Below are 7,382 nucleotides of genomic sequence, written 5' to 3' on the forward strand. Positions count from 1 at the left end.
GGAAGCTCGAGTTGATAGGCGAGATCGCATCTCTTGCTGACAATCTTGAAAGGTCCCATGTATCTAGGGGCAAGCTTCCCTTTGATATCGAAGCGACGAGTACCTTTCATAGGAGAGACGCGGAGGTACACATGATCTCCGATCTCGAAAGCCAAATCACGGTGCTTAATATCGTAGTAGCTCTTCTGGCGCGATTGGGCTGCTTTGAGGTTATCGCGAATGACTTTGCACATTTCCTCTGCCTCTGTGATTAAGTCATTTCCCAAAAGCTGGCGCTCACCGGTTTCGGACCAGTTGAGAGGGGTACGGCACTTCCTGCCATACAAAATTTCAAATGGGGCCTTGCCCGAACTTGCTTGAAAACTGTTGTTGTAGGAGAATTCAGCATATGAAAGACAATCCTCCCACTTCATGCCGAAGGAGATCACACAAGCCCTGAGCATATCTTCAAGAATATGATTGACACGCTCAACTTGACCACTAGTCTGGGGTGGAAAGCTGTGCTGAAGCGAATGTTGGTGCCCATGGCCTTCTGAAAAGAATCCCAAAACTTGGAGGTAAGGATGCTGCCACGGTCTGAAGAGATCACTTGAGGAATACCGTGCAGAGAGACAATTCGAGAGGTATAGAGTTCCGCCAATTGAGCTGCAGTGATAGACTCTTTGATAGGCAGAAAGTGAGCCACTTTAGTGAGTTTGTCGATAACAACGAATATAGCATCATTGCCACGTTTGGACTTTGGAAACCCAGTCACGAAATCCATCTCAATGTGGTCAAACTTCCATTCTGGAATGGCAAGAGGTTGGAGGAGACCAGCTGGTCTTTGGTGTTCTGGCTTCACTCTTCTGCAGACATCACATTCATTCACGAACTGAGCAATCTCGCCTTCATTCGAGTCCACCAATAAGCCTGCTTGAGGTCCTGATACATCTTCGTGCTCCCAGGGTGGACGGAGAGGAGAGAATTGTGAGCCTCGTTCATGATCACTTTACAAAGGTCACCTTTGGGCACGACAATACGATCCTCGAAGAAGAGAGTATCCTTGTCATCCAGGTGGTAGCACTTGTACTTGGGTTGACTCTTGGCAATCCCAATCTTCACCTTTTTCACCATAGCATCAAGAAGCTGGGCTTGGCGAATCTGGTCTTCCAAGGTAGGAGAGACTTGAGGGTTGGCAAGGAAACCTTGAGGAACAATTTGCGATTAAGTTTGCGGAAAGCTTCACAAAGCTCGGGTTGATAAGGCTTGAGAATCAGACTGTTGCAACAAGCCTTCCTGCTCAATGCGTCAGCAATCACATTGGCCTTGCCTGGAGTATACTCGATACTCGGATTATACTCTTGAATCATTTCGACCCATCGAGTCTGCCTGAGGTTGAGATTAGGCTGAGTGAAGATGTACTTGAGACTCTTGTGATCAGTGAAAATGTCCACTTTTCTTCCCAATAAGAGATGTCTCCAAGTCAAAAGAGCATGCACAACTGCCGCCAACTCGAGATCATGAGTGGGGTAGTTCTTTTCATTGGGCTTCAACTGGCGAGATGTATAAGCAACAACTTTCTTCTCTTGCATCAACACTGCGCCAAGACCTTGGAGAGAGGCATCACAAAAGACCTCATACGGTTTGGATTCATCAGGCGGAGTCAGAACTAGAGCAGTGATCAATTTCTCTTTCAAAGTGTTGAAAGCAATGTCACACTCCGAAGACCAAACGTACTTGACGTGCTTCTGGAGAAGATTAGAGAGAGGCTTCGCAATCTTAGAAAAGTTCTCCACGAACCTTCTACAATAGCTTGCTAGACCGAGGAAGCTACGGAGTTGCTTCACATTCTGAGGAGGTTCCCAATTCACAATTGCAGACACCTTCTCAGGATTCACCGCAATGCCCTTGGCAGAGATGATATGACCAAGATAAAGAACCTCATCGAGCCAAAATTCGCACTTGGAGAACTTGGCGTAGAACTGATGTTCCCTGAGCTTATCAAGCACCAAACGCAAGTGCTTGGCATGATCTTCCTTGTTCTTCGAGAAAACCAGAATGTTGTCGTGATAGACCAAAACGAAGTCATTGGTGTAGGCGTTGAAGATGAAATTCATCATGCGAGAGAAAGTCGGAGGAGCGTTGACGAGGCCAAAAGACATGACAGTGTATTCATATGAATCATAGCTTGTTCTGAAAGCTGTCTTGGGAATATCTTGTTCACGGATTCGAATCTGATGATAACCCATACGGAGATCAAGCTTGGAGAATACTTGGGCACCCTTGAGTTGTTCGAACAGCTCATTGATGTTGGGAAGTGGGTACTTGTTCTTGATAGTCTTCTTGTTCAATGGACGGTAATCAACACAAAGTTGGTCCGTTCCATCCTTCTTCTTCACAAAAACAACACCACAACCCCACGGAGAAGAACTAGGCCGGATGAGACCCATTCTCTCTTGAATATCGAGTTGCTTCTTTAGCTCCTTCAAAGCAAAGATAGTAGTGATTTCAAGGGCATGATCATCTTGCCTGCACAGTTGTCAGAGTTGACTGGATCCTCGAAAGCAAACTCAACGGGCTCCTCGTTAGCGAACTCGTCTCCCGGCTCTACCCAAACAAGACAAACAAGCAACAAGGACACAATCAACCACGTGCAAACTCAAACAACATGATGCAAGGATGGTATGCTATGCGGGATGCGATGCGGTATGCATATGCAAGATTTGACAAGAGATGCGTGAACCTGGCCTCAACTTGGAAATCAAAGTGTGCCACTGGAAAGATGAGATGAAATCGCTTGAAAATGAGATAAAGAACGCCGGAATCGGAGTTACGGTTTGGAAATGGCAAGCGATTCAAAAATGACACCGGTCTGCGATTTATAGCAAGTAGTCAACTAAAAGCAATGAGATGAACATGCTACAGCACCCAAACATGGCATCAAAATACATGGCAGGAACACTTTCAAGATGCTTAACAAAAGTCTAGCACTGAGCTACGGCCAATTAACCCATTAACAGGTTCAAACAAGCATGGCAAAAATGCATTTGGTAAACAGATTTCAGACTTAGTGAATTAAACACTTGTCTGGAATTTCAGATCAGATAGCACTCTTTGGAGTATCAAAACTATATGCTACAGGACCTGAACATGACAAAGTAAAGCATGGCATAGAGCTACTCAAGGAGCTTAACAAAAGTCCATTAGTGACCTTGAGCCAAAAGGATCAGAAAATACATTTGCAAGCATGTGAACATGGCAAAAACATAATCAGTTCTCAGACTTAGTAAAAACTGGAGCATGCTGAAAACAGATATCAAGTAGGCATGTTTACGAGCTCGATGCACTCACTACAGAGCATGTCATGACAATCTAAGCATACACCCATCAAGAATACACAAAATACAAGCTAGACATGGCAAGAACAATAACATGGCATGCACGGATCAACTACAACAACATCGGCAAAATCGCTAACAAGTAGACAATCTGCCCAGATTCACAAAGTAGCAAAAGTAGAGCTCGATTGACTCAAGCTAGGGTGCTCCATAATTGCAAACAAAGACATGGATGGATAGAGCACTACAAGATTAAAAAAACATCCTTACTGATCATCCTCAAAAGAGGCACGGATCACTAGGAAACAACATGAACATATGGCATCATGAGATAAATAGACCAAGGACTTAGTGGAAATGCTAAGTCCCTGAAATCAGCACTAACAAGTGCACCACTTTGCAAGCTTGTGCTAGTCACCACACACATCACAAAAATGCATGGATTGCACCTCTGGAAAGATGGCAAAACCCTTAACAAAACATATGTAGAGCTCATGGGCATATCATGCACACAATAATCATGGCAAAAATGACAAATATCTAAATGGAGTAGCAGATCTGACAAATATCTCAAGTAGCACTCTTCTAACAGCATTTCAGGCATCAAGATGAACTCAAATGAAAATGATGCAATGGAATAAAATGATGTACTCTCTGAGACGAACATTTTGATATGCTATATGCCCAAAACGGAGCTACGGATGCAAAGTTATAGCACGATGAACCGGAGCATATGAACTAGGGTTTCGGGGGTAAAAGTCAACCCAGACGAGATCCAGATCTGGACCTGGCGCGTTTCTCGAGGTTGGCCGGAGTTACTGTAGCTGGCACGGTCGCCGAGGATGGCCGGGGCGGCGCTTGCCGGTGACGAGGGGCGGCGAGGAGGTGGCGGCGGCGGGCTCGGACGGCGGGGCGGCGTCGGGCAGCGCGCGACGGCGCCGGGCCGGCGGTGGAGAGAGTGGCGGCATGCCACGTGGCGCCACACGATTGGCGTGGGCGTGGCGGCGGGATTCGTCCGGCGCGGACCGGACGTGTCCGGCGCGCGGATGGAGCGGGGCTAGGAGAGTCCAAATGAGGTGCGGTTTTCGGCCACGCGATCGTGATCGAACGCTCTAGATGATGGAGGAGGTTTAGGTGGGTTTTGGGCCAACTTGGAGGGGTGTTGGGCTGCAACACACACGAGGCCTTTTCGGTCCCTCGGTTAACCGTTGGAGTATCAAACGAAGTCCAAATGATACGAAACTTGACAGGCGGTCTACCGGTAGTAAACCAAGGCCGCTTGGCAAGTCTCGGTCCAATCCGGAAATGTTTAATCCCCACACACGAAATAAAGGTAGAAATGACCACCGGAGGAGAACGAAGCACCGGAATGCAAAACGGACAACAGGGAAAATGCTCGAATGCATGAGATGAAGACGTATGCAAATGCAATGCACATGATGACATGATATGAGATGCATGACAACGATAACAACACAGGGAGACAAAACCCGAACCCGAAAAAATAAAATAACTTAACGCCGAAGACGGCAAGAGTTGGAATACATATTGGGTAAATCATATCCGGGGTGTTACAGCACTTGACAGCGCCACTAGTTACAAATAAATTAATGGTGTTGGTTCATGGAGACGCCGGTTGTGCCTCTGTCTGTTATGATAAGCGAGCTGCTGACATTGGTCCTGGACGGCAACTTGTAATGGCATCATGTTAGTAACACCCCTTGTTGAGCCATCGTCCAGTAATCGTGCCCCGCTATTCCTATAAGGGTTTTTCTACTAGTGTTATGTGCCTTTGGGTAGCTAATTTGTCCTATTGCATAGTGATAGGTGACACCACCTATGGTTGCTATTACTAATCCTTGTCAACTTGGAAATAGTTAGATGGGTGTAGAAAGGAAATAGTTAGATTGGAGTGGCAAGTTCTACTTGTAATATGCTTAGCCATGCAACTTGGGTATTAAAAGTTATAGGATGGAACGATGTTCCACCACTCAAACATTTTTATGAAAACCACATTGGGTGCCACTAATGCCCATAGGAGGTTTCTGAGAGAAACTCTTATTATGGAGAACAAGAGATGGTAATGGAGATTAATGATGGTTTTACAAAGGATCGGGTAAGTCCGGATATTACTCCAACCTTACATGCACAACCACATTACCCTGTTATGGGATGGTGTTTTACTAAGTCCTTGTTTGATACTAGTGAAGAGCCCGCATTACTAGTGGCGGGAGTGAGCGTGCCGACTGTCGATACTGGGTCACGCTTGGTGGGCTGCTTGGTGTCGGTATCCTCGTGTGTGATATATTGAGATTGGCCGCATTCCAAGAGGCCTAGTGCCATGATATGAAGTTGGGTTACACGAGGAACGGATACCACTCAAGTGAACTCTCTATTAGTGTCGTCTAGGGGAAGGAATTGATCGGGTGGTTACCTCGGGTACTTTTGTACGACGAGTCTTGGATGACATGGAAGTTCCCCATATCTCATGGGTCCAGTGTGCAACCTCTGCGGAGTGTCAAACTATTTGAATAGTCGTGTCCATGGTCAAGGACACCGTGCTTATACTTCACCCATAACTTTAAACTTGGGATGTGGATGAGATGAAGTATGATGGCACTTGAGGAGATGATGGTTATGACCTGTGATGGTTAAGTCAGAGTTATATATAACTCTATTTATGTTGATGTTTGTAACCTATTTACATCATGGTTTGGTGAAGTAATTCACCTGGGTTTTCAAAATAGTAGGTCATGAATATGCTAGCAAAAACTAGCTTTCTACAAATGCTTAAACATAGTATATGAGTCTGTCCTTTGTACTGAGCCATGCATGCGTATTTTGTTAGTGGATTGTTTACGAGTATATTCAAAGTACTCACCGCCTTATCTCTGACTATTAACTTGGCCAGGCATGGAAGATCAGGAGTTTGAAGAAGATTTATTTTATGATGTTCACATGAACTAGGACGCTTTTCCAGTCAGTTTGCCTATAGGGTAAAGGCAAATGGCATGGGTCCAAGTTATTGATGATGATTTCTACTCCAACTATTTCCTTTGGAGTTTAACCTTGAAGGATCTATCTATGTAAGACTTGACCATGTTGATCCTATTTATGTAAGACATATGTAATGGATGTAAACTCTTGATTATCAGTTCATTGTATGCAGTGACACACTTATCATGAGATCACTGCTACATGCACAATCGGTGGCTTCAACCATATAGGTCGGGGTCCCTACAATAATCCCGCAGACTCACTTTGAAAAATCAATAGTAAAACCATTTGGCCCCAGCGCATTCTCTCCGGGGAGAAAGAAAACCACTGTCTTGATCTCGCCCTCAGAGTAAGGATCATCGAGGGCCAACAAGTCAATGATTTCAACCCTGACATCTTACCAATTATGGGACCTAGTGCACGACACGCTTGTGCCAAGCAGGGATGAGAAGTGGCAAAAGACCTCCTGGTGTTTCTTGCTTTTACTCCCGAGAACCTGATTCCCTTTACGGAGGATGTGAATGAAATTCCACCATCTCCTGGAGATTGCCCTGGTTAAAAAAAGTGGTGGCATCGCCTTCGTGAATCCAGACCTATCGCAAGCAGTGGCAGAGCTATGCACAAGCAAAACTGTGCTATGACCTGCCCAACACATGGTTAAATTAGTAGGCGTCAGAGCAAAGTTAGCTCAAGAAGGTAAAATTTGCAGGCTTCTCTTTGGCTTAGCCAAATCTGGCCTGCCCAACATACTGCTCGTAGCTCCGCCATTGATCACAAGTGTTGCCGCATGTGGGCTCTCTCCACTGTGGTAAGGCATAAGAGCATCTACAGACAGGCTTCTCAAAGTGATGGGGCGAACGGCCCGGTTATACAGACGAGATCCTCAAAGTGACTAGGCGGACGGCCCAATTAGTGCCCGATCACGAAGACGTGACCTACCCGGGCTCCCCAAACCGATCCCGGACGTCCGGGCTAACCGACACCCCTCAAACCCAGCCCAAATCTGGGGTATGGTGAGGCCCTGATGTGCCCGGGCACGTTTGCCACGTCGGACTGGCCCACCTGCCC

This window comes from Triticum dicoccoides, chromosome 5A (assembly GCF_002162155.2).
Source record: "Triticum dicoccoides isolate Atlit2015 ecotype Zavitan chromosome 5A, WEW_v2.0, whole genome shotgun sequence".
In the NCBI taxonomy this organism is placed as follows: domain Eukaryota; kingdom Viridiplantae; phylum Streptophyta; class Magnoliopsida; order Poales; family Poaceae; genus Triticum; species Triticum dicoccoides.